Source organism: Cervus canadensis, chromosome 7 (genome assembly GCF_019320065.1).
Source record: "Cervus canadensis isolate Bull #8, Minnesota chromosome 7, ASM1932006v1, whole genome shotgun sequence".
Lineage (NCBI taxonomy): Eukaryota > Metazoa > Chordata > Mammalia > Artiodactyla > Cervidae > Cervus > Cervus canadensis.
The window spans coordinates 44,231,488-44,258,733 of record NC_057392.1 but is presented as its reverse complement, the minus strand read 5'-3'; the positions used below and the strand labels follow the sequence as shown (position 1 = coordinate 44,258,733).

Below are 27,246 nucleotides of genomic sequence, written 5' to 3'. Positions count from 1 at the left end.
TCCTGCAAACCCACCTACTTTGTGGGCCTGAAGATGCTCACCTCCTGCCCTATGTCAGTTCCTTTCTTACCTCATATGACTCCCGCTCGAGACTCGGTGCTGTTTCAAACAGGCAGAGAGGACTGCCTCACAAGTCCTCCAGGAGGGAAGCTGATGGGAGGTCTCACCCCAGGGAAGCCAAAGCGTGCCCCAGGCTCAGCCTCAAGGGGTCTCAAACATGCCTCCCCCAACACCTCTCATCCTCTCTATCAACCCCACCCTCCAACACCAGAACCTTTGCCTGCAAAAGACCAGGCACTAAGGTAAAGTGGTCCTTACCCTTAGTAAGGGCACAAGTGGTCCTGTACACCTCAGCTGGAGATGTTGAAATATCTGTGAGCAGGTGGGTGGGTGGCGCATGTAGAAAAGTAAACATTTGCACCTGATGCCCTTTCTAAGGACCACGGGACAATAGCCAATACCAGGAATTCACTTTACTTGGAGAATTTCAGCCTGAATTACTGGAAACGGAGTTGCACACTCTGAAACTGAGAGTGTAGGACAGGGCATTGATAGCACGGGCCTTTTTGCAGAGTCAGAGGACAGCAAAGAGAAGGAGCTGCCCTGGAGCTTTAGAGGACTGTCTCTGTTTATAGCAACTGATGTCATTTTCACCTGAACATCAGTCCTCACCTCCTCTCTTGAGTCTGGAACTAACCCTCGGCTGTGATGGGGGGATTTGGTGCTGAGCGTCTCCATTTTACCTTTGGGTAAACAAAAGCACGAAGAGACACAGCTAAGACCTTTGGCCAATCAGAGCAAACCTCCACATCTCCAGCAGTGACAGGGGTAGGAGCCTTCCATCTCAACGTGGTGGTGAGGCTTCCCTTGAATGGTATCAGGCTGCCCTCCTGCAGGACAGGGCCAGCTGGACCTTCTGGAACCTCCGAGCAGTGAGGTCACAGTGGTCGGAGCAGGAGGGCATGGTCTCAGTATTACCTTGGCCCTTCTCCGCAACTTCACACTAGTCCAGAGGACCACCTGCTGATCTCTGCCTGGGACTCCATGCTCTGGGAAACTGGGCTCCTGGTCAGCATGTCATCTCAGGACAGGAGGCTCTGTTCTCCCAGCAGGGACATGGGGCCACTGGGTCAGTGGAGGCTGCAGGACTCTTCAGGACTGTGGACTAAAGTAGCTGTAGGTAGGGTCACACAGCAGTGCAGAGACGTGCTCTCCACATCATTCTCTTTTATGGGTACTTGGGAAGGCTGTGTACCTGAGCCTCCCTCACTGTTAATTCAAGGCCATGTGTCTGAGTTGTCCCCAGCGGAATGTGGGTGAAAGCCAATTACACCTCGACGCAACTTCCAGACCTGGTCTATGAAAAGCCCAGTGCCTTCCCTTCTCCCTTTCCACAGGGACCTGATACGAACCTCCACATGGTCCGGATGTGGCGTGCATCACATTTCTTATGAGCCAGAACTCAACTTTTATGGAGCTAAGTGCCAGAGTTGTCAGGGCGTATTTGTCCTGAAGCAGGAACCTATTCCAACCCAGCAGCACATTAGATTCAAGGGGCCTGGGACTTCTCTAGTGGTCCAGTGGTCAAGAATCTACCTTCCAATTCCAGGGATGTAGGTTCAATTCCTGGTTGGGAAACTAAGATCCCACATGCTGCAGGGAAACTAAATCTGCGTGCTAAAACTACTGAGCCTGCACACTCTGGAGCCCACATGCTACAACTAGAGAGAAGCCTGCCACAGTGAAAGATCCCGACTGTGGCAGCAAAGATCCCACATGCTGCAGCTAAGACCCGACGCAGCCAAATAAATAAATTTTTAAAAAGAGTTGTAGTCGTGCTATACTGCTCCCTCAAAGTGTGGTCTTAGGCACTGAATCCATGCCCTCATATGAAAAAGTAGAGCACCAAGCCCTCTCGAGTTCTGAAATTTGGTGAGGCTGTGAAGATCAGAGTTGAGTAAACACACTGGAGAAGGAAGGATTGATTCCTGGGCTTGGGGTGAAGAGTCAGGGCAGGTGGCTGCTTTGCCCAAGTTGTTTGTCAGCTTTGTTCTTGAGTGGAGTTACAGGTGGCTCTAACTTTGGAGAATGCCCAGCTCATTACTGGGTTGATTTTCTTGTCCATTTATTCATTTATCCACTCATTCATGCAAAATTCCTTGAGCATTTAGTATATGCTGCCACCTTGCTAAGTGCTGCTGTTTTGCTAGTGAGCAGATGGGGCTCTCAGTCTAGGAGGGAGGTTGTACACTGATAAGAAATCACACTGGTAATGGTGAAATTACCATACTCACCACAAAAGGGAGAGAGGCATGGACTATGGTAGCTGTTGGGGGCTGTCACTTTGGGAGATCAGAAAAGGCTTTTCAGCAGGATTGGATATTTGGCTGTAGTCTAAAAGAAGAGTAGGAGGTAATGAGGTAAAGAGGGGTGGGAATGGGGTTTTCTTGGGAGAGGGACCAGTGTATGCAGAAGCCCTGTGACCAAATGGAGTGGAATTGAACTCACAGTAGTGATGGCAAGAGATGATGTGAGATGAAGCTGGAGATGCAGGAAGAGGCAGATGACACAAGCCCAGGGAGCTGAGTTAGGAGGTTAGCTTTTACTCCAAGAGACTTGGAAGTTATCAAAGTTTGAAGTGGGAGAGGATGTGTAGTTTACATGATCAGATTTGTGTTTTGAAAAGATCATCTTGGCTGCTGTGTACAACTCCAGTCCTTGTCTGCTCTGTGCTTGTCAGCTGGAGGTGGACAGGTGTGTGTGTTTGTGTGGGGGAGCATGCGTAAGATTTTAGAACGCCTGCAGTTCAAGGTTGCCTGCTGCTTGCTGGGGCATGTCTCTCCCCTGGCCTGCCCTAACCCAGATCAGATGCATGGTGTTCCATGCATGAAACACCAGAGGATGAAACTTCCCCAGGGGATGGCAGGAATTCACCAGATGCAGATCCTAATTCTGAGAAGAATGCTGGTGAAGAAAGGAACTATTGTTTAAAATTAGGCTTTGGGAATATTTTAGTGAAATTTCTTCCTGCTCTTTCCTTGCTGAGGGCTTGGCTCTGGTTCCTTCCTCCTGCTTGCCTAGACCTCTCTTCTCCAGCCTGTCTTCATCCTCTTACCTCGGCCACCCCCTCTGCTCTAGGCTTAAGGTTGAGGGGTTCATTGTTACTTTTTTTTATTTTTAAATTTTTTGCTATACCGTGTAGCTTGCAGGATCTTAGGTCTCCCAACGAGGGATTAAACCTGAACCCTGGCAGTGAAAGCACTGTCCTAACCACTGGACCACCAGGGAATTCCCCATTGTTGCCTATTTAAGACCTCTCTGGGCATCCAAATAGTGGGCAGACTGGCTATTGGCTGATCATGATTTCCTCTTAGCAGGTGTCCCCTCCTCCTAATGAGACATTTCTCAGAAATATATAGCCTGGACTGGGAGGCACCAGGCAGAGAGAACTTAGACAGTCCTCAGATGAAATTCTGATTTCTCTTATAGAAATGCCAAGACCCACAGCCTGCCCCTGGACCCCTTAGCTTAACCGTGACCACTGTGGCTACAGTCTTGGCATTTCCACGCTTTTCAATCCTGTGGGCCCCCGGACAAAAGAGCACTTTAGCCACAGTCCTGCTGAGACAGGCAGAACGGCCAAGCAGTCCTTGAGTCTCCCCTACCCGCACTGCAGCCCCTTGCCCTGGAGAGCAGACAGATTGTGAAATTCCAGGTCTGCTGCACAGATGCCCCCAAACAGCCATGAAAAAACTCAGCTTTTGGTTTAAAACCCCCACACCACCATCGCCACCATGACTCCCACCACCACTCTGAAGGCTTGCACGGAGCCCAGCTGTGGGACCGTGTGTCCCTGAGAACCTCCAGGACAGATGCTGATATGGACAAGAGGGCAAGGTGTTCTCTTCTCAGGGTTAAACGAGGCCTTTGAAATCACCCTCCCAGCCTTGCAGCTGTCTACCTGCTGTGCCAGTGCCCTGTCCAGCTTCCTCAGATGCCTGAGTGCCCAGCACACAGTGGCCCCTGTTAACACTGGAGGGTGAAATCAGCTCTTAGAGTGGCTGGCCTGCCAGAAGCCTCAGGTCCCTCTGACCCCTCATGTATTCTTGGGGCAACTTGTAGCTGCTGACATTCCTTCTCAAGAAAGCAAGATGGTGCCTGCTGACCTTGGTTTGTAAATATCCGTTCTCCAGATTTCTCTGAAAACTGGGAGCCAGAGTGGCCTGTCTGACATGGGTGGCTGAAACCAGAGCAGGATATGCTGGGTTGTTGAGGTGATGTCTTGACACTTAAGTGTCAGGGCCCAGAGTCTCCAGGAAGGACACCCTGTGGAAAGCCCTCTTGGCTGAGATTACTGGCAGTGGGACCTGGGAAAGCTCAGTGCCTGGTTTATCTCTGTTTGTCGTCCACTGAGGAAAAATGAGAGTGTGCTTCCTTCTTGGAGGCAGAGCTGTTTATATCTGTAGGATCTTGACACATGCATGCATGCTTTCACACACAGAGACTTGGAAATATTAAGTCCCCCACTTTGGACTCTGTGGCAGCGAACAGACACTAAGCAGATACTGTCTGTTTCCCCTGGGAACAGATGCACTTCCCTGGAGAAGGGACGTGGTAGGGTGTGGGTTTGTCACTGAGACGGGGCCTGTGGAGGGGATGAGGGATGGTCGGTGCTCCTGTCCCTGGAGGGTGACCTGTGAAGACCTGGGCTGCAGGTGAAGGTTAGGCTAGGTGGGAGAAGAACTTCACAAGGAGAGACACGTCGGTGTCCACTCTGTGGACAGTTCATAAATTCTTCAGACTGGATTCATCATCTGCCCTATACCTGGTGCCTTTCTTAACTTTCCTTCTCTGGCAAGCGTCCCCTAAATATCTGAGTCTCCCTGGGGCTTGGGATGGGTTGGTCCCAAATTTTGTCAGTACTTTCCTTATGAAATCTCCTGAATTTAACTCCTCTCCAGCCTCATTCCTATCCTTAAACTCGTAATGCAACAGGATTCCTGCCCTGGAGGCCCGGGCTCCCAGTGGATGCTGTGGCTCCTTCCTTTTGCCATCTCCAAGCCTCTTGGCAACTGCAGACAATGTATTCTTCCTTCTTGGGGGCCAGGGAGCATAGCAGTTAAGCCATGTCCTAGCTGTGTGGACTTGGGCGTGTTGCTTAACGTTGCCATGCCTCACAAGTTTCCTTGTCTGTAAAATGGGAATTCTAATTGTACCCAACTCATTGGATTGTCCAGAGAATGAAAGGAGGATATATCTGCACGTTGTAGTCATTCAGTAGACAGGAGTTGTTGTTAAAGATCATTTCACCAACCATCAGTGGCTCCTTAAGGCTTGTGATCCCGAGACAAGCTTCCGATCCTGGTAGACGTTTACTTCTGAGCCACAGCTGGCTGCAGTGTTACACCTGTCACTGTCTGATCCTGCTAGGTAGTCCCTTCACTGCCTCAGCCATGCCAGGATTTTTCCAGGACTGTCACTTACTTCCATCTGAAACTTTCACCTTCCCACCCAAACCTCACCACTTCCTTGAGCCCGTCTTGGCCTCTGTGACCAACAGAGGTGTTTGTAGCCTGAACCCAGCCATCTTGCTCTCCATCACTTATTCCTGTGGTTGCCGTGAAGAAGGGGGCCTCATCTTGAATGTCCCCAGCCTGTCTCATGGGGCCAGCCACCTACTGATCTGCCTCCCCTAATATGGAGACCTGGGAGTTGATCCTAGAGATCAGTAGAAACTTCTCCATCAATTATATGGAAGTCCTATCCTGATTTGATAGGGGCCCAAAGGTCAAGAGCTATACTCTAAGCTTCCTAAGTGACCATGCAGATGCAGCGGGATTGGACTCCGGCCCAGGTCCTATGCACCCTCAGGCCTGAGCCTCTGTTACCTGTGGGGGAGGGGGGATCTTGGCTTCTTGGCCAAATTCCACAGCTCAGCAAGTGGCAGTGATAAGAGCTGGGACCAGCCCTGTAGTGGTCTGTTTTGACAGGGCAATTTAGCTTATGTTACTTGCTAGCGCTTGAGGTGCTCACCAGAACTGCTGCCCCAGTTGCCTCCCCAGGGCCCTTTATGGTCGGCAGAGGGGGGTCACTGCTGTGAGACCGTGGGGTGGGCTGGGGAGAACTTGTCCCCCTCAGCCCTCATTCTTCCAGTCCCATTCTGGCTCCTGGAGTAGCCCCAGCTGAGACTAGTCGGCTCCAAGAGAGTTCTCTGTGCCTCTGGGTGTTCATCCAGTTAGCTCCATTAAGCGAGGAAGCCAGAGGCATGGATAATACCAAACAGCAGAGGATTTCTAAATGCATTTGATAGTTTGGAATGCATTGGATGATTTGTAGCAGACTTCCTCTCTTAATTATTTTGGGCTCATGCTGAGGTCAGATCAATCTGTATTCCTTGTGTACGTATTGCTGCCTGGAAATGGCCATGGTAAGGGTGAGCCAGTCTTTCCTTAATGTGTTTGCCCATTCTCCTACTCACCCAGCATTTCTCGAGCACCTGTAGTGTGCTAAGCATGCTGTGGGGTGCTGAGGCTCCGAACGATGTAATCCCTGTGCCCCGAGAGCAGCCTGGCTGACCCTGGGTAGTGGACTGCTGTGGATGATTCATTCCCACAGTGGATGAGGACCTGAACTGGCCTGGAGAGAACAGATGGCCAAGTGGTGCAGTGTCCACCTTTCTGAGCACCTCTGCCCCCTCCTCTGCTTGTCAGGCTTCAGGCTGCTGGGATCTAAGGTGGCTTTGTTAGACTCTGCTTTCTGCTGCAGCTGTGGCCCTCTTTGAGAAAGTGGAGTTGACAAACATCCAAGCTTGCTGAGCTGATTTATTAGGGGAGTGGCCCTTTGCATCACATAGGGCGCACCCCCGGCTTCCTTTCCACGGCAGCTGCCTTATGCAGACCTTGAACCACAGAGGACTGTCAGGTGGCTCTGCTGCCAGCCACAAGCCTGGTCAGGCTTTCTTGCCTCACTGCTGGCGTGGGGCAGGGCTTGGGGGGGGTTGGTGGTGGGGAGACAGGCTGCTGTGTTCCTCTCTTCTCTCGTTCTCACGCTCTGTCACTCCAGGCACATGCATGTGGCCAGGGAATGGAGAGCATCTGGCGTTGCTGGCTCGGGTTCCACTCCAGAATTCTTTCCGAGGACTCAGTCTCTCTCGATGCACCTCTGAGTCTCGGGAAGGACTCTGCTTCCCTCAGATGGAGAGGAGAAAGGACTCTTTTGGCCCCTCTCATCCAGCCACACTCAGGATGGGAATGCCGTTCGGGGCTTGGTATCTTGTCTCACAGGGTATCGTGACACTTCTCCAGATCCCAGGGCGGTCCCGGGAAACGTCCTGTCTGCCCGTGTTCTGGAGACAGGGCAGAGTGCCGCTGCTGGGTCTCTGGGGAGAGGTGAGGAGGGCCAGCCAGGACAGAGCTAGGGCTGAAGTGGGTGTGAGCAGCGGGGACTCAGAGGGCTTGGTGTTCTGGCAGGGAGCATGGGGGTGAACTGAGGCAAGAGAATAGGTGTTGCGTTGGTGTGGCAGCTCACCTTTCAAGGCTCCCAGATGAGCCCTGGGACAGAAAGACAAAGGGTCTGCAGGAGGAGCTTGTCCGCTGGTGATGCTGGGGTATCAGGGTCCCCTGCAGGACCGGGCAAGGGCTGAGCTTGAGCTCACTTTTTTCTACCAACTCAAATCATTTTTTGAAGAAAGAAAAGAGCTTGGATTATAAAAGAAGAGGAAAAAGAATGTCTATGTGTATAACTGAGTCATTTTGCTGTACACTGGAGATTGGTACAACATTGTAAATCAACTGTACTTTAATGAAAAAATTAATAAAATAAAATTAGAAGAGAAGGAAGGAAAAGGGCTAAAAGATGAGAAGGGAACCGCTGGGCCGGGTGTCCCAGGCCCTCTTTCTAGCCTCATTACAGACCTTGGAGACCTTGCTGCCTGTCTGAAACCCCTCATTCTTCCCCAAATCTGGCTGAGGAGCAGCCCAAGGTCCAGCTGCTCCTGAGACAAAGCCCTCAGGCTTCTTCTACTTTCCTGTACTTTGCTGTGTGGAAGTGCTGAGGGGACATCAGACTGGAAGCTGAGATTCCAATGCTTGTGCTGGTCCCGGCCTGGCAGTTTGCCAAGAGCCCCCTGAGAAGAGAAGCTTTGGTCTTTGCTTTCATTCCCGGTCAAGGCCTGTCATCTCCAGGCTAGAGCCTGCAGAGGCCACTGGACTGAGGAGGGGAGCCCCCTTGTCCAGCGTGGGTGGGTCCCCATCTTTGGAGGCCTCTGCCCCCAGGCCCTTGCCCAGTCCTCCAGGCCTGGCTGAGAGAAGCCAGGCTGCCTGTGCGCAGGGTCCCAGGGCTCCAGACAAACCCTCAGGGAGTTGGTCATGTGTCACTTTCCCTGGGAGATGCTCTGGGAAATGCTCCCAGCCGCGTTCTTGGTGCTTCAACATGCCTGACAAACGCTGATCCTTGTTCTAGCCTCCCTTCCCCACTCCCTACCCGGGGACTGGGCATAGATTAGTTGGGGTTCTCAGTTTCTTGCTTTCACTGTAAAAAGAATAATTGCTTTTCAGACATTTTACTATTATTGCCCAATTTAGTCTATCAATAGTCCTTGAGAAGTAGGTAGTTTCTCCCTATGTTCTAGGAGAAGAATCTGAAGCTGACTAAGGTGACATGACTCAGTCCACACCACTTATCTCATAATAACCTAAGCTGGGACCTGAACCCAGGTCTTCTGACACCAGGTCCCATGTTCCCCCCCATACCACACATGCTTCATCCCTTGAGATAATGCAGAGCCCGTTCATTCTTTCCTCTGGGCCTCCGTCTCCCAGGTTGAGGAGTGCAGCCACTCTACTTCCTTCCGCCCTTGAGAATCCAGCCAGTCTGTCTGCTTTGCCTCTGGTCTTGTTTCTGGGCTCGGGCCCAGCACTTGTCAGGACCACTGCTTCGGAAGCCTTCCACTGTTTTTGAAGTGGTCTTCCCATCTTCACACCTCCAACCCCATCCTGCCTTCCCTCATCTTCCGTGCTCTGCGTGTTGTGGTTTCTCCTTTCTGTGCTGGACGAAGTGATGGGAGAGGAGGGGGAAGGATGGGATCAGGCTGCCAGTGGATGTTCCAGTCTAGAAATATCTGCTGTTTGCAGGTATGTTAGTGTAACAGAGAGCCGCCAGGATGCAGTCACTTTTAGAAGATGAGCGTTTCTTTCTCTGTCTCAGGTAGTTGTCCCAAAGTGACCCATTCTGGTCCATCCCATTAGGGTGTCCCACTACCCACAAGGCCATTACCCTCATCTGTATGTCAAAGCTGGGTTGGGGAGCTGTCCACGTTCAGCCCAGAAGATGGTAAAAGAAAGTGCTGGTCCAGGTGGGACAAGGGGCTTATCTGATGATAGAGAGGGAAATGGCATGGACGTTGCACACATCGCTTCTGTTCACATCCCTTTGACCTGAGCATAGTCACATGACCACACCTGGCTGCAAGGTTGGCTGGGAAATACTCTAGCTGGGCAGCCTTATATCCAGCTACTGTGCAGTGTTTTGGTAAAGGGAGAGAATGAATTTAGGTGGACAACTAACAGTCTCTGTCATGATCTTTGAAACTATTTTTAAATGTAATTTTTATTGGAGTATAGTTGATTTACAAGGTTGTACTGGTTTCTGCAGCACAGCAAAGTGAATCAGTTATACATACACATCTACCTACTCTTTCTAGATTCTTTCCCCACATAGGTCATTACAGAGTGTTGAGAAGCATTCCCTGTGCTCTATAGTAGGTGCTTTTGCTAGTAAACTGCTTTGCATACAGTACTGTGTATCTGTCAATTCCAGTCTCCCAAGTTATCCCTCCCACCCCTCTTTTCCCACCAGGTAGCCATACGTTTGTTTTCTACATCTGTAACTCTATTTCTGTTTTGTAAATAAGATCATTTGCACCATTTTTTTTTAGATGCCGCATATTAATTTGAATGATATCATATGATATTTGTCTTTCCCTGGCTGACTTCACTCAGTATGGCCATCTCTAGGTCCTTCCATGTTGCTGCAAATGTAAAATTATTTTTTAATTAAAAAGTTAATTATCTACTCTAAAGGGACATGGTGGGAGGTTGTAGTGTGATCATCTATAGTCTACCAGATGGCCCTCGAGCTGAAAGTGTGTTTTTAGGAGTGGGGTGGGGGGGTGGTCAGTCTGCAGGTGGATACTTGCTGCCTTCTTCCCACAGGGTGGGGGGAGCTTTTTACAGGCTTGCATCAGTAATGGTTGAGTTTAATTGCTCACCCTTCTGCACTCAGATCATGTCTCATGGGGAAGGAGTCTTAACTCTTTTGTCCCAAGAATTGGGCTCTTGGTGCCAGCCCTTCTTGGTGGGACAGCTGGGAGTCAGCATCGCCTGGAGCCAACTCTTGGTTTTCTCTCGGGGAGGCTGTCATGTCACAGAGAAGGCCCCTGAGTCCTAGGATGTCAGGGTCCTTACAAAGCAGCTGAGAGACGTGGAGTCACGTTCTTCTGTTTTACATAAGAAACCTCAGGGGACCCAGCAGACTTGCTGAGGCGGCCCAGCCTGTGAGGAGAAGGGCTGGCCCTGCAGCAGTCCAGGTCCTGGCTGTTCATCAAGCCTCATTTCCACATTATCTCATTTCTCCTCCCAGGTTCAGCCTCCAGGGATTCCCCAGTGATCTGCTCAAGGCTGGCCAGCCAGGCAGGGACCCAGCAAGAAGACACCCAAGTCTCCCGGGTCCCAGCCTGACAGAGCTGTCCACCCGCTCACAGGGACATGTAGACTTGCCTCCTCTGGTAGAAACCATCACCAAGCCCTTCGCAGCCACGGCAGTTAGTGCCACATTTGTCTATCTTTCTTGGTCTTGTTTGTGTTTTATTTAATTCTAACTCAGGCCTTTGCGTTCCCGTGGGTAGGGGTGTTGTAACCTCCTCTTCCACCTTGTGCCTGTTGCTCAGTGTCAGAGGCAAAGACTGGGAGTCTGAACTGTCTTCTGACGTGAGCTGGGATAGTCAAGGCCTTGAAAGTGCCCCACAACCTTCGGTGTGCTGTTCACCCATTTATTCATTTAACAATCATTTACTGGTACTTTCTTTGTGTCAGCCTCTGCCCTGGAGGACAAGGATGTACTGGTGTGCAGAAGGAGGCATGGCCAGCCCTGGGAGGGCTGTCATCTAGTTTTCGCCCCTCCTGGCTACTCAGGGCATTGCTAGACCAACTTGTATTGCCTTACACCTGTAACATGTTTGCATCAGTAAAATCAGCAGGCATTTTAGAAGTTATCTGCAGAAGTTCTGTGACTTGCCCAAAGTCACAAAGCTAGCACCCGGGTCCCCTGACTCCCAGTAAAGCACTCCTTCCGTGGTATCTCCTTGCCTGTCATTCTGGGGTAACCCCTGGAGCTGCCCGAAATCCCTGCTGAGGGATCTGGCTGAGCTGGGCAAGCCTGCCTTATTTTGAACAGCCACAGGGTGACCTTGCATCCTGGGTCATTCACAGGGTGCCCAGGCCTTCCACACAGATAGACACAGCCCCATACATGTTCTGTACTCAAACCGAGGTTAGGTAAGCGGCTTGTTGGCAATTCCAGTTTCTCTTTGGCGTTTCTTTCTTCCTTCCAAATTCAGCAGACCTAAAATGGGGCCCTGGATGTGAGGACTGGAGGTGAGGACAGGCGGTGGGTGGGGAAGGTGTGGGGGGGAAAGGCACACTTCACCTGTGTGGGGTCGAAAGCCGATCTCAGTATTGGGGGAGGGGTGCTCTTTTCCCGCCCCTGGATCCAATTCCAGCATTTTGTCAGCCCCTTCCCTCCACCTCCACAGCCCGGTGTCATCCTCAGCTGTCACCAGAGCTCACCTAGAACAATGAAAGCTTGTCTGACTTTCCTGGAAGGGGGAGGACAATGCTGAGGGTGGAGGAACTTGGGGAGGTGGGGCTGGATAATTGTTCTCCAAGATGAGATTTTTGGAGGGGAGAAACTCCATTTGCACTCAGATATAAATAAACTTCTAGCCCACAAAACTTCTTGCCAGGCCACAGAGCAAACTCTGTCTTACCTCGGAGGTCAGAGAGCTGCATGAGAAGCAGTTTATGGGTGGCAAAGCCCCACCCAGCTTCTATAGAAAGCCTTGCCAAGGCATGCCCACCAAGCCAGCCTGTCCATCACACCCGACCCCTCTACCCCAACTCGTGTTCTTGCTTTGTGTGGGAACATATCTATGTCTCCACGCTGCTTTGCACATGCGATTTCCCACAGCTTGGGGTGTATGTGGGAGGGGTCCTTGCCTGGCCTAGATTCTGAAGGACTCTGGCCTCCTCTGGGATCCCCCACAGATTCAGCCTGGGTCAGACAGGAGAGTTGTGTATGACTTACAGGTGTGACCGGCTGTCTTAAAGCTGCGACTTCCATGCTGAAGTGTTGGGCATTTTACTGCATTTCAGGAGAACGTGGGACAGAACATCTGAAATCAGATTTCCCAGAAAATCCTGCATGTGGCATCTCCATTTACAGTGCTCAGGATGGCTATGCTGCCAGAGCGCCCCAGGCCACAGCCACTCCATGGACTGTCCCAGTTGTCAGAGACTGTGGCCATCACCCATTGCCACTCCAGCTTTATAGACAAGGAAACTGAGGTCCATAGAGGAAAACTGACTTGCTTAGAGCCATAGTGCTTTTAATTTTTTTTTTTTTTTTGCAAATCCAGGAAGAGAACTTAGCTGCTGAAATCCCTAGTCCTTTCTTTACACCGTGCTACCTCTCGACATTCACTCATTGTTTTTAGGCTGCTCTCTCTTCCCATGGTTTTATTTATTTATTTTTATTATCTGTTTGACTGTGCTGGGTCTTAGCTGCAGCACATGGGATCTTCAATCTTTGTTGTTAGCATGTGGGTTCTTTAGTTGCAGCATGTGGAATCTAATTTCCTGACCAGGGATCAAATGCAGGCCCCTTGCATTGGGCATGCAGAGTCTTAGTCACTGGACCATCAGGGAAGTCCCCTCCCCATGGTTTTAAATTCATATACTTTCCCAAAGCTCCCAAGTTTCATGACATGATACAAACATTGACATCCTCTCTTAATATAACCTTTTTTTAAAAAAGATTTTTTATTGGTGTTCTTTTGATTTACAATGTTGTGTCAGTTTCGGTATACACAGTAAAGTGAATCACCTATATGTGTGTTAAACATATTTTCACTCTTTTTTAGATTTTTTTCCCTATATGTGTGCTCAGTCACTCAGTTGTGTCTGACTCTTTGTGACCCTCTGGGCTGTAGCCCACCAGGATCCTCTGTCCATGGAATTTTTCAGAAAAGAATCCTGGAGCAGGTTGCCATTTCCTAATCTTTGGATCTTCCCAACCCAGGGATTGAACTCTGGGAAGCCCCCATACTACACTATACCTTAGCCAATAGGCCATTACAGAGTGTTGAGTAGAGTTCCCTGTGCTACACAGTAGGTTCTTATTAGTTATCTTTATTTTATACATAGAATGTATTTATTTTATACATAGAATGTGTTTATGTCAATCCCAATGTCCTAATTTGTTCCCCGCCTTACCTCTTGGTGTAATACCTCAGTTTGTACCTGAGACCCCGTGTGAAAGCTTCCAGTCCCTTGGGGTCTTATGGTTGCGTCTCAGCCCCTAGAAACCCTCTCCTTTTCTCCTATGGATGTCATACTCCCAAAGGCCAGAGGGAGTGGTTGTCATGGGGCACACCATCTGAAGTCTGCTCTGAGCCTGGTAGATGAACAAATCTGAGTCTTTGGAAAGTGACCCCCTAAAGGGCAGGGAGGGAGGCCAGTCCCTCTGTGATCCAAAGGTGGGGCTCTAGGTCAGTTCAAGTGTCGAGTTCCAAACAGCAGTTGGGTAGTCTGCAGATCAGCCTGTGGTCTCTCCCACGTCTGCTGTGCCCCCAGCCCCTATTGCTTTGCTTCCCTTTGTTCTACAGCTGTGCTGTCCAACAGAAATATAATGAGAGCCACATATGTAATTTTAATTTTTCCAGTCACCAAAAAAGTTTATTTTTAAATGGGTGAAATTAATTTTAATAATGTATTTTTACTTCACCCAGTATCTCAAGAATATCATTTCAACAGGTAGTTAAAATAAAAAATTATTTCAAACTGGTGTGTATCGCTCAGTCATGTTTGACTATTTGCGACCCCATGGACTTCTCCAGGAAATCCATGGAATTCTCCAGGCCAGAATAACTGGAGTGGGCAGACCATTCCCTTCTCCAGGGGATCTTCCCAACCCAGGGATTGAACCCAGGTCTCCTGCATTGTAGGCGGATTCTTTACCATCTGAGCCACCAGGGAAATATTACACTCACAGCATACCTCAGTTCAGATGAGTCACATTTGCAGTGCTCACAGCCGCGTGCAGCTGGGGGCTGCCAGTGTGAATGGCGCTGTCCTGCAGCTCAATAGATTCCTGTCCTCCTTTGTGTCTGTCATCCTCTCATCCCTCTGCCTTTGGGTAAATCAAATTCTCTCTCCTTTCCCTTCACTCTGTGCTCTCTCCTAAGCATCCTAGGAGTCACCTTCTCAGCCCCTATGACTTGAAGTGAAGTGAAAGTTGCTTAGTCTTGTCTGACTCTTTGCAACCCTGTGGACCATAGCCCGCCAGGCTCATCTGTCCATGGGATTCCAGGCAAGAATACTGGAGTGGGTTGCCATTCACTTCTCCAGGGTATTTTACCAGGGATTGAACCTGGGTCTCCTACATTGCAGACAGATTTTTTACTATCTGAGCCACCAGGGAAAACCCTTTGCAGCCAGGACCCCTATTCTATCCTGTCTCCCTCAGAGGTCATGCATGGGGCCCTGACAACCTTGGACTCATAGTGCCTCATCCACCTCTTCCACAAACTCTTCCAGTTTAATGACTCCCTTCCAGTTAGCTTTGATGACACCACCTCACTCACTCCACTCACTCTGCAAACTTCCGTTCCCCTGGAGAGCCATTCCTGGTCCATGCTTGCTTGGGACCTCCCAACACACTGCTCCCCCTTCCCTTTGCAGGCCCCCAACCCCTCTGAGACCCTGGTCCTTCTCATCTGTGGCATTCCCCACCTCTCTCTCTCTCACACTGCGAGGCTTGTGGAGATCTTAGTTTCTTGACCAGGGGTTGAACCCATGCCTCCTGCAGTGGAAGCATGGAGTCATAACCACTGGACCACCACGGAATTCCCATCCCTACCTCTTTCTTGGTCTCTCCACCCCTTGCACCTTGCCCTTGACTGCTTCTTTCCCAGCTGTCCAATTATTTTTCCCTAACAGCAGCTCTGATCACGTTTCCCTGTTGACAGCCCACAGCATTAGAGATTGTAAGAACAGGGGAATATGCTTATGCTATAATGCTGAGTGAAAAAAAGCAGGAAGCCAAATTATAGAAACAGTAAGATCTCAGCTTTACAAAAACAAAAACAAAAAACTGAGTAGATTAGAGAGGAAGGAAGTGAGGAAGCAGACAACATTGGTTGTCTTTGGGGGTGGTAAATTGATTTTTTTCCTATGATTTTGAAATTTTCTCTAATGAATGCACACTTTATAAATTGAAAAATTAATACATTTTTTATTTTGGGAAATGCAGCCACCAAGAGGTTTCAGTGCTTCCTGGATTATGTGCCAGCTCCTTACCCTGACATGGATGTCCTTTGTGATAAAGCTGTGAACCCCACCACGCCTCAGTTCCCCCTGAGGGCTCCGTCCCAGTCAGGGGTGACTTCTCATTCCCCAGACAGCCTTGCACTTTCCTCTCTCCACCCCTTAACTCAGGTTGTTTCTGCCACCGGGATGCACCTCTGCTATCATGCTGGTTGCCCAGATCCTGCCCACACCCCAAGCTCCATCTCTAGGACTAGCCTTCCTAGTCCCCACTGCCCAGACATGACTTCTTTTTCTTTTCCTGTTTGACCTATTCTGGCTGGTTGTGTAGGCATCTGAATTCTCATCTCTTCTATTTAGAAAAGAAGTTCCTTCATCCTGCCATGCTCAGAGTAAAAGCATGTATGTTTTTCCTCTTTTTAAAATAAACATATCACTTTTCTCTTTTAAGATTCATACACACGGCGAAAAGTAGGAAACTATTCGATGATCTAAAGAAAAAAGTAAAAAATACCTATAATCCCACTACCTAGAGACATCCTACCACTGTTAACATACATATAGTTTGAGATTGGGATCATGCTGAATTTGCCATTCTGTATTCTCTTCTTATCCCATGTGACATTGTATTTTGAAAACCTCCCCATGATGTTGAATCTTCTTCAAATGAAACATTTGAAAGGCCTTGACATATTCCAGGGTATCAAAGCACCATAATTTATTTAACTATCCTCTAGTTGTTCAACATTTAACCATTCCCCATTTTTTAATTTTCTAATTATCCTTGGCTGTAAAACCCTGCCCGAGCTCCTGAGTCTCTGCAGCACAGATTCCCGAGAGGAGACCGAATCTGGGTCACGGAGTGTGAACATTTTTAAAGCTCTTCATACACATGACCAAAATGCTTTCCAGAAGGATTGTCTTCACATCCCCACTTAGGTACTGGAGGGTGCCTGTTCTATTGCATTCTTGCCAACATTATTCCCACAAAAAAATGCTTTGCTGGTTTAATGGGCGAATATTGTTTTCATTTTGTATTTTGTTGCCTATTGGTGAGGTTCACGTATCTCATATCATGTGTTTATGTCATTTGTAATTTTACTTCTTGGAAAAGCTTCTTCATCTACATTATCCATTTTTTCTGTTAAATTTTCCCGACCCAGGGATTAACCCTAATTTTACTTATTCTTCGTTAATTTATAAGCCAGTTCATATATCAATAGTAAGAGTATTGTCTCCTCTGCCATATTTGTTGAATGTTTGTGGAACTAACTTGGGGTTAGTGACTGCAAAACCTGCAAAGTTTGTGTCCTCCCAGCTGCTTCTGTGCATGTACTTGCCTCCACCACCAGACGTGGTGTCCTGGAGGCCAGGGGCTGGGTGACTGGAGTCCAGGTTCCCCAATGCCCTGACACTGGGCTCTGTAGTGGGTCCTCAGTCAGTAATTTTTTAATGAATTAAGGGAATGTCCTGTTCAAGCAAGTACTGTTACATGAAAGCTGCTTTTTCCCCTCTGGCTATGTGCATAAGGTCTGGGGGTTTCCTAGGAGTCAATAATCGAAGGTGACAAAAATAAAATTTACAGTGTGGCCATTTCTCTCTAAGAGCACAGCTGTTCAAGTTACAGAATAAACTACTTCACTCATTATTGTCACTGTTTGTTCTGAATTTTAAGGGAATCAAAATCACAACGTAATACCACTTCACCCCCACTAGGATGGCCATAATAAAAAAGATAGACACAGCAAGTTCTGGGGAGGGTGTGGAGCATTATCAGCCATTGCTGATAGAAATATCAAAGGTGCAGCCCCTTTGGAAAACAGTTGGGCAGCTCCTCAAAATATGTAACGTAGAGTTACCGTGTGACCCAGTGTCTTAGTCCATCCAGGCTGCTATAACAAAATAGCAATACCGTAGCCTGAGTGGCTTAAACAACATTTATTTCTCACATTCTGGAGCCTGGGAAATCCAGATTCAAGTAACCAGGGTCTGGTGAGAGCCCACTTCCTGGGTCATAGATGGTCATTTTCTCACTGTGTCCTCACATGGTGGAAGGAGATTAGAAAACTCTATGAGGTCACTTTTGTAAGGGTGCTAATCCGACTCATGAGTGTGCCACCCTCATGACCTAATCACCTTCCCAAAACCCCACATCCCAAAACCATCACATTAGGTGTTAGCATTTTAACATAAGCATTTAGGAGAAGGGGACATGAACATAACAGCCCATAACATCTAGCAATTCCACTCCTAGGTATATGCTCAAGAGAACTGAAAACATATATAGAAACTGTACATGGATGTTCATAGCAGCATTATTCATAACAGTCAAAAAGTAGATACAACTCAAATGCCTATAACTGATGAAAGAGTAAACAAAACGTGGCATACCTGTACTGTGGACTATTACTTGGCCATAGAAAGGAATGAAGTACTGATACATGCTAACCAGAGAAGGATCCTGAAAGTATTATGCTACGTGAAAACAGCTAGACACAGAAGGCTATTACATGATACGATTTATATGAATGTCTAGAACAGGCAAGTCCATCAAGACAGAAAATAAATTAGTAGTTGACAGGAGCTGGGGGCGGGAGTGGAGGTAGAGGTGGGGAATAGGCAATGATTAATGGGTGTGGGATTTCTTTAAGGGATGTTAATAACGTTCTGGAATTAGTGGTGAAGGCTGCACAACCTTGAGAATACATTAAAAGCTACTGAATTGTATACTCTAAAAGGATGAATTCTTTGGCCAGAGAGTCCCCAACCTCTGGGATCTAATGTCTGATGATCTGAAGTGGAGCTGATGTAATAATAATAGAAATAAAGTGCACAATAAATGTAACGTGCTTATTAAATCATCCTGAAACCATTCCCTCAGCCTCCGGTTCATGGAAAAATTGTCTTCCACAAAACCGGTCCCTGGTACCAAAAAGGTTGGAGACTGCTCTCGTGTGGTGTATGATCTCTACCAATGAAAAAATAATTAAAGAAAGCTCTGCTGGGGTAAGAATTGGCCTTGTAAGACAGGCGATGGGCTGTTCTCACTCACAGTGGCGAGTTCCTTGGATAGAGCTGGGTTAGAGGCAGTGGCTGTGTGTAGGTCCCTAATCAGCAGCATGTTATGTGACCAGGATCTATAAAGAAGGCCTAAGGCACCTAGGAAGAGGGTGAAAGAAAGTTGAGTGTTCCTTTATTAAATAGAATCAAACAAAAGTGGACCTAAATTAAGTTGGGATAAATAACCGCTTAGTATAGTAGAACAGGACATGCTCTGAACTCAGAATGAGAATCTGATTGAGTTCTGCTGCTGTCTTGCTGAGTGGCCGAGGCTCCTGCCTCAAGACTTAGTTCCTGCATTAGCAGGAGGAGGTGATACCACCCAACTTGCTTCTCTTAGAAGGATGCAGTGAGGATGCAATGAAATATGACCTGTGAAGGTGTTTAGAAGGTTGTAAATTGCTGCACCTAATCATTCTTAGATACATGTCCTATTTTAGTCTACTTTGTCTTTTCTAAATATGGATTAAGCAGATGCTAATTATTAATTTGTTTTTAGTAATAATAAAAGTATATTAAATAAACAGTATACTTTTGGAATCATACTGTAGATTGGTGATTTCCAGAGGCAGTAAGTAGCCCATATGATAAGTAAGAAGAAGGGGGAATGTGGCCCATGATGAGACTTGTAGAATCTTAATATCAACACAAGAGTCTGGGCTTTATATTACTGGTGGGCATTTGATCAGAAAAGTATCTTGATATAAGGGGATATGATGATCTCTGACATAGAGGATAGTTGCAGAGAGGATTCCAATCTGAGTAAGATTGACAAGCTCCAGGCAGCTATGTCCTAGCTGGAATGGAGAGGAGAAAGGGGTGCCACCTGGGCAGAACCCCTAATAGGAAAGAAGAGAGCAGAGAGCCTGGTTTTGTTTGTCCAGAGCTGCTGAGACGGACCAGCCACCTCCATGAAAGAGGACCTCATCACAAAAGCCCCCAGGCAGGGATAATGTGGCTTTGATGGCAAAAAAAAAAAAAAAGCATACAGCAATCTTTATTCTTTGTAAAGGAAAAATTTTTAAAGACGCATCACTATGATGAAAAAAGTTAAAATATATATATATATTTTTTTAAGTCATTTAGCCTCTAATCATGCTTGGTAAAGTATACAAGGGGCCCTGCTGATGTGCCTTCTGAGTATATATATTTTAAGAGTATCCTTCTTTGATTTATTTAGTATCATAATGGGTTTCCACTGAGGTCCCCCAAGCTTCCCACCAGCACCGTTCAGGAGAAATGAAATCTGGGGCAGACAGAAGGAACCCTTCTGTCTTGTCAGCTCCTTTTATTTGGGAGTTATTTGGTTGCTAGTTTTGTGTGTTTGTAAACAGAAAGAGGACTAGAACAGAAAGGATCCTGCCTGTCTTTAGTGTGGAGTCCCAGTCACACTTGCAGAGTACTGCAGAGCTGGTCCTCAGCCCCTAGGGACTCTGAGATGCTCTTGCCCCCTGTGTCCAGGTGGGTGGATTTGAACAATCAGATTCCAGCTTTGGCTTGCACTTAAGTGAGGTGATTTCAGACCCTGATGTGAAGAGGAAGCACTGTTGTCTGTATGTGCAGGAGCCTCTGAGAGTGGGAGAGGATCTGGAAGAGGGAGTGGGATGGAGAGGGAGCTGGGTCACCCTTAGTGTGCAAGGGCTTAGCCAATTCTGGGGGGTGTCAGAGCTGGGGGAGGACAGGTTGGAAAAGTCTCCCTGGTAAGGTTGCCAGTGAAAATATGGTCGCTCAGTTAAACTTGAATTTCAGATACATAATTTTTTACTATAAGTATGCTCCCACTAAGGACTTCCTTGTAACTCAAACGGTCAAGAGTCTGCCAGCAATGCAGGAGACCAGGGTTCTATCCCTGGTGTGGGAAGATCCCCTGGAGAAGATAATGGCAAGCCACTCCAGTATTATTGCCTGGAGAATCCCATGGACAGAGGGATCTGTCAGGCTATAGTCTGTGGGGTTGCAGAGTCAGACACTACTGAGCAACTAACACACATGTTCCCACTATCACACAGGACATACTTTAAAAAAAACCTGTTGTTTATCTGAAATTCAAATACAACTGAACATCTTGGCCCCTCGCCCCAGTCACCTAATCTGGCTCCCTGGGGAATTCTGGCTCTCTATCTCCTTAACCCCCATTAGATAACCCTGTGAACTACCTTGCAAGGCACCAGCTGACCTGTCCAGAACAGAACCCATGCAAAATAGTAGATGGTGAAGAGGTCCTCCTAGCTTATTTTCTTCTGTTCCAAACCAGTTCATTCCTCATTCCTCTTTGCCTCTCACCTTTCTCAGTGCTGGCAAACAGCAAGCCTATGGCAATGGGCCCATGGGGGTCCCCTGAATACTCAAGGGAGAAGAGGCAGCAGGCATGGCAGAGCCCAAGGCAAGCTGCTGGGAGCCCTTTCAGGCCTCACCACGGCGGCGCTGCACACCCTGAGCAGTAACTTCACTCGTGGCCAAATCAAACCTGCAGCCTGCAGACAGGAGAGATTGGGTTTCTGAAGTGCTGGGGATTTAGGAATGCCAGTGGACTTATAAATATGCACAGGCACCTCCTCTGGGTTTCCACTTGGAGACCAGAATTCCAAACATTCCCCTCTCGTGGGGTTTCTCCTGGTGTGGTCCTGGGACCTCCCAGACCCAAACCATCTGCAGGGCTGGTTTTAAAAGCAGATGCTGAGGCCAGTGTAAGGCCTGAGGTTTGTTGTATTGTCAGGTGTCCCTGTTACTCCACCTGATATGATGTAGGTATCCCTTCACACACACACACACACACACACACACACACACACGCCTCTTTCATGTGGTTGGACATGTCCTGTGAAGTATGCACAGGGAAAAGCAACAAACCCTTAATTAGGCCTGTTTACCTGTTATTGTGACTGATACCTGTCATTATTTACTAGTTAAGTATTTTTCATAAGCATGTATGAAGGGGCTCAATATTTGATCTTCTTTGTTAGTGGAGAAGAAAGCTGGTTAGCATTTGATTTGGACCCTCCTGCCTGAGGTGTGAGATCATTTTTAAGCTACAAACTCCTTTCTGGAAGACTGGAAGCAGAATTCCATCAGCTTTTACTGAAGCTTTCTCTTCATTCATAACCTTTGCATCTGCACAGGGATCTTAGCATCTATTAAGATCTGGCACACAGATTCTCACCTTTTTGGTGGGTGTATGTGTGTTTGATGTATTAATCTCTTACGTTTTCACTCTCAGGTCCAGTTTGCCAAAATCACCCTTTCCAGCAGGCCTTTCTGAAGGCCTCTCACACCCAGCGCTCTCTCCTTGCTCACCCCATTGTATGTTTAGTCAATGGGAGAGAGGAACACTGAGGCATGCTAAGCTCAGCTGAGCCATTTGGACCCTACTGGGTTACAGCACACCGTTTTACCTGGATTTACACCCTCTGTTGCTATTGGCCTTCTGGCTGCAGGAAGAGTCCGATTACAGCAGGAGAGGCCAAGAGGATTAGTGCCGAGATACGCAGAGGCCAGCTGATAATTACTTCGAGGGTCATGTCTCAAAAGAGACTCTGGTTCCTCTTTCTGGCCTCAGAGAGGAAAAGCTGCCCTTTCCCTGTCCAGCTGGCAACTCATGTTCTCTCTGCTAGTCCCTCCTGGACTTTTACTCTTGTTCTTTTTTTTCCTTGGTGGCTCAGTGGTAAAGAATCCAGCTGCTAATGCAGGAGACGTGGGTTCAATCCCTGGGTTGGAAAGATTCCCTGGAGGAGGAAATGGCAACCTACTCCAGTATTCATGCCTGGAAAATCCCATGGACACAGTAGCCAGGTGGGCTACAGTCCATGGTGTCTCAAAAGAGTCAGACAGTTTAGCAACTAAATAATAAAAACAATTTGCATATAGTAGAATTTGGCTTCTCTGGTGTACACACACACACACATGCTCAGTCGTGTCTGACTCTTTGTGACCCAGTAGGCTGGAGCCTGCCAGGTTTCTCTGTCCATGGGATTTCCTAGGCAAGAAGACTGGAGTGGGTTGCCATTTCTTACTCCAGGGGATCTTCCAGACCCAGGGTAGAACATGTGTCTCTTGCGTCTCTTGCACTGTTAGGCAGGTTACCTCTGTGCCACCTGAGAAGCCCTCTCTGGTGTATCATTCTTTGGATTTGACAAAGGCATATAGATGTGTAACCACCAACACAATCATGGTATGTAACAGTCCCATCACCCTGAAAGATCTCCTCTAGCCGCCCCTTTTGGTCAAACTCACCCCTCCCCCTGGCAACCACTGATCTGTTTTCAGCCCCTGAAGTTTTGCCTTTTCCAAAATGCCAAATAAATGGAGCATTTACAGTATGTAGCCTTTTGAGTGTGGCTTCTTTCACTCAGCATAATTAAGATTCATCCATGTTATTATGTGCTATCATGAGATTGTTCCATTTGAACATAACTTTTCCTGTGATTTGGGCAGATAGGAGTGAGCTTGCTGGTCAAGTGTATGTATGAGAAATACCAGACTGTTGCCAACATGGCTGTACCATTTTTCATTCCTACTAGCAAGGTATGAGAGTTCCAGCTGCTACACCCTCTTATAAGTACCAGTGTTGGCAGTTCTTTCTTCTTTTCATTTTATAAAAATATTTATTTTTATTTATTACTTATTTCTGTGCACTCTGTGCTCTGGGAAAAACTGGCAAAACAGGGCTTCATATAGTTAGATCTTTTTAGGAGAAGATTTTATGAGTCCCAATTCTTGCATATTCTATACCTAGAGAAACACTGAAAAGTGAAAGTGAAGTTGCTCCGTTGTGTCCGACTCTTTGTGACCCCATGGACTATAGCCTACGAGGTTCCTCCATCCATGGAAATTTCCAGGCAAGAGTACTGGAGTGGGTTGCTGTTTCATTCTCCAGGGGATCTTCCTGACCCAGGGATTGAACCCGGGTCTCCAGCATTGCAAGCAGACAGTTTTACCATCTGAGCCGCCAGGGAAGCTCAGAGAAACACTGACATAATTAATGGTGACATCTGCTTTGGCTATTAAGGAGAATTTTATAATTAAAAGTCAAAATAAAGTAGCTATGGTTCAGACATCCAAGGAAATAACTAGGTGATACTATGGGTGTAATTTCAGACTAGACCTTGTATTTCTAAACACTTGAGTTTTCTGAGTGTTAGGCTTGGATGCCACAAAACATTCTCAAAACAATGTCTGCTGACAGCTAGCAACTACAGCCTTACTTTTTATAAAACTAGGCAACTGGCTACCTAGCTACAAGTCTCCCCGAAGTGCCTGATCCAGACTGGGTTTCAGACCTATGCTTCTGTAAAGAAATGAGATTTATTCTGTCAGTTAAAATTCCAATTGTCATTCCTCCAGGTACTTCTAATTCTGTTACACCAAAATGACAAACCAAGGGATTGAGATTTTAATCATACAAGACTCAGATCTAGAACTTGAAACTCAGAAATACTTCCAATTCTGTGTCTATTCTCCAAACTGAGGCAGTCTTATGCCCCATTTTAACAGGAAGTTATCAGAGTCCTGGGCTTTCCTGGTGGCTCAGATGGTAAAGAATCCACCTGCAATGTGGGAGACCTGAGTTTGATCCCTGGGTTGGGAAGATCCCCTGGAGGAGGGCATGGCAGGCAGTCCACTCCAGCATTCTTGCCTGGAGAACCCCATGGACAGAGGAGCCTGGCGGGCTACAGTCCATGGGGTTGCAAAGAGTCAGACACGACTGAGCAGCAAAGCACATTATTTATTTGGCTGCTTTTGGTCTTAGTTGTGGCACACGGGATCTTTGTTGCATCATGAGGGATCTTTCGTTGAGGTATGCAGACTCTCTAGTTTTGGCACGTGGGCTCAGCAGTTAGGCATGTGGGCTTAGTTGCTCTGAGGCTTTTGAGATCTTAGTTCCCGACCAGTGATCAAACCCATGTCTCCTACATTGCAAGGCAAACTTTTAACCACTGGACCACCAGGGACATCCTTATTTTCATTTTTTAAATTTAATTTTATTTTAACCATTTTAATAGTGTTTAGTAGTATCTCATTTTTTTTCATTTGCATTTCCTTAATGGCTAATGATTTCCATCTTTCTCTGTGTTTGCCATCCTTATATCTTCTTGCTAAATTGTCTACTTAAATATTTTGCTCTTTTAAAAAGTGGTTTGAGGGTTTTTTAATTTTTGATTTGACAGCTCTTTGTGAATTTTGGATACAAGTCTTTTAATCAGATATGTGATCTACAAATAAAATTTTCCATTCTATAGCTTGTCTTTTCATTTTCTTAACAGTGTCTTTTGAAGGCAAATGTTCTTAATTTTGATGATGTCTAATTTATCAATTTATCTTTTCTTTTATGAATCATGTTTTGCTGTGGTATATAAGAAATTTTTGCCTAATCCAAAGTCTTGTGTTTTCTTCTGGAAGTTTAATAGTTTTAGGTTTTACATTTAGGCCTATGAACTGTTCTGAATAAATTTTTGTAATGTTTTGTGAGATTTGAGTTAATCACATGGATATTCAATTGTTCTAGCACCATTTGCTGCAAAAGATTATCCTCCTCCATTTAGTTGCCTTTGTATATTTGTCAAAAATATATAACACCTTTATTTAGGTGTGATAGATGATTTGCAGGCATTTCCCCCCATTCTATGGGTTGTCTTTTCACTTTCCTAATGGTTTCTTTTGAAGCACAAGTCTTCTTAATTTTGATGAAGTGCAATTTATCTTTTCTTCTTTTATCATTTGTGCTTTTGATGTAATGTCTAAGAAATCACTGCCTAATCCTAGGTCATTAAGATGTATTCCTATGTTTTCTTCTCAAAGTTTATAGTTATAGCTTTCATATTTAGGTCTTTGGTCCATTTTGAGTTAATTTTGTATATGGTATGTGGTAGAGTCTCCTATCTCATATGGGATAGCAAGTTTGCTGAAAAGACTATTATTTTCCCATTGAATTGTCTTGGTATCCTAGTCAAAACTCAGCAAGTCATAAACATAAGGGTTTATTTCTGGACTCTCAATTCTGTTGCACTGATCTATATTTCTTCTGTTAGAACAGTTTTAAACTGTTTAATTACCAGTTTAATTACTGTAGCTTTATAGGAAGTCTTGAACTTGAGTAGTATAAATCTTCCAACTTGGTTCATCTTCAAAATTATTTTGGCTATTGTAGTTGCTCTCTCCAGGGATACTCTGTCTCATGTCTGCCAGCCTCACCAAACATGCCCCTCACCCCAAGCCCAGGTTTCCCAGAGATCTCCCCTTGCCCTGTGCTCCCCTCTACTCCCTTTTGCTTGGCATGATTCAGTTTCCGCTTCCTGTTGCTGGCTCTCTGTCAGTCGTGACCACTTAGCTCTTCAACTGGACTGTAAGCTTCTGTATATCAGAAGTCTTCTTTGCTTGTAACAAACTGGTTGGATTTTTCTCTGTGATGTGTTTATATAAAATGACAGTGGTAGGATTCTGGGGTGAATGGGGTTGGGGTGGAGGGTTATGAGTCATTAGCTGAGTTGATAGGACTGGTGATCTGAGTCTGCCCCCTCCCTGAAGGCTCCTCAGGGAGGTATCTGGGGGTGTCCAGGAGGTGCTTGAGGGGAGTCCACAGTGTCTTTCAGCCAGAACATTAGAGTCTATCATGCAGTTGAGGACGGAGCAAGACAGAGATGGGAGAGGAAAGGTTTCTTTGTGCATCGACTGGGGACAGACATGGTGTGGGTCGTCTCCAGGGAAAGATGGCACTGCCTTCAGCCTGAAGCCTACATGGCTGTGGGCCTGAGAGCCTGGGTGGAAGTCAGGGCCACCTCGGAGGCTGGGTGGGGTGGGGAAAGCTTTCAGGTAGAAGGCAGAGCAGCGCCAAGGACAGGACTTCTACATCCAGAGAAAAAGAGGACCCTGGAAGAAGCGTGTGGGAACTGCTGCCGATCACTGCCTGGCAACTGAAGTCTCAAGGGGAGGCTCTTTGGGATCCAAATGGATAAGTGAACTGGAGACCAATGAAGGGCTCTCAGTGAGGATAGGGTGGAACCACAGCAGAAGGCGCAGGCCCAGCCGCGCTCCCCTGCAGCAGTTGGGACTAAGAACTATGTATTTAGAGGGAGTGATTGAAGCCTAGAAAGCTGAGCCTGTGTGGCTTCTGTCTGATGTGGCCTGAGTCAAGGGCAGGACCAGAATCCCATCACGCAGACTACCCAGGAATTGTACCTGCCAAGAGCGGTTTTGGCCAAACAGCACCTTTTGTTGTTCAGTTGCTCAGCTGTGTCAGACTCTTTGCAACCCCATGGACTGCAGCAAGCCAGGATTCCCTGTTCTTCACTATCTCCTGGAGTTTGCTCAGACTCATGTCCTTTGAGTTGGTGATGCAATCCAACCATCTCATCCTCTGTCATCCCCGTTTCCTCCTGCATTCAATCTTTCCCAGCATCAGGATCTTTTCCAATGAGTTGGCTCTCCGCATCAGGTGGCCAGAGTATTGGAGCTTCAGCTTCAGCATCAGTCCTTCCAGTGAATATTATGGGTCAATTTCCTTTAGGGTTGACTGGTTTGATCTCCTTGCTGTCCAAGGGACCAGATCCGGAATGTGCTCTGTCAACTAGCTTTTGTGGGTTGTGTTGTGTTT

General features: G+C 47.1%; 1 protein-coding gene across 1 annotated transcript in view; it reads left to right on the top strand.

Annotated features, from left to right (window-relative positions):
• ADCY5 (adenylate cyclase 5) overlaps positions 1 to 27,246 on the top strand; it is a 158,102-nt gene that overhangs the window by 62,386 nt on the left and 68,470 nt on the right. The gene's annotated exons all lie outside the window — the stretch shown is intronic.